This window comes from Octodon degus, unplaced genomic scaffold (assembly GCF_000260255.1).
Source record: "Octodon degus isolate 3935 unplaced genomic scaffold, OctDeg1.0 scaffold00142, whole genome shotgun sequence".
Taxonomy (NCBI): domain Eukaryota; kingdom Metazoa; phylum Chordata; class Mammalia; order Rodentia; family Octodontidae; genus Octodon; species Octodon degus.
The window spans coordinates 7849998-7851140 of record NW_004524718.1 but is presented as its reverse complement, the minus strand read 5'-3'; positions in this window follow the sequence as shown (position 1 = coordinate 7851140).

Sequence of the window (1143 nt, the reverse complement as noted above, 5' to 3'; positions counted from 1 at the left end):
GCCATATTGTTTGCCCGGTCTCCTGTTGTTGGACAGCTTGTTTTCTGTTTTGGGCTATTACCAATAAAGCCAACATACGTATATATATAAATCTTAGTGTACTTCAATACATTGAGTGGAAAAACATTTCACCTTACTGTGATTTTATCATGAATTAAACATGAACTGTATTCTGGGGCTCATTGAACCTTGCAATGAGATCCAAATTATTACAAGACATTTACTCACTTTTTCCCCTGTTACTGAGTTATACCCTCAAGCAGTTTTCCCTTCTTTAATGCTTCTCTTTTAATTAATCTCTTCTAAAGAAGAAAGGGCCAATATTTCAGTATTACAATAATGAATCCAGCTATATCCCTTCTCCTATTTGACATTATTTGAATTTTCTATTAGCCTAAGATTTTAGGGTTATATATTTGTAGTAGTAGAATTACACATTAAAATATGTGATATATATATATATATATATATATATATACATATACATACACGTATATATATTCTGTTTTATGAAAACTATCAACTAGGCAAAATTCATCAAGATTATGTATTGCTATTGCCCAAGTGATATAACAATATGGGCATATGTGTTCAGGTATATTTCTATAAATATAATCAAGCAGAACTTCTATGAACAAGAACTATAAACTGGGCTTGGGGGCGAATATCTGTAATCCAGCATGAATTGGGAAGTTAAGGCATGAACATTTCATTTAAATCTTGCCTGGCAATTAGTTGAGAGGCTTTATCAAGATAAGAAATAAAAAGGACTGGGAATATAGCTCAGTGTGAAGGCTCTGGATCCCACTGACAGTGACAACAATGAGGATAGAGGCAGACTTTTCTAAAAAATTGTTTAACATTACAATTTATTACTATAATTTTCTAAGCTAAAATTGTGTGCTTAATAATTTTCTAAACACTTCAAGTAGATGTTGAAAAAGAATGGTTTTTTTTTTAAAGTGAATAGAAAATAGTCACAAAGAATAAAAAATTAGAAATGATACTAAACAAAATAATATGGGATTTTCTACCGAGTTCTGGGAGCCCCAGACCCAGTCCTAGCCCAGGTCCGGAATTGCTGCCGACTTCCGGGAACCCCCAGACCCAGTCCTAGCCCAGGTCCGCAGCAGGAAGGAGCTG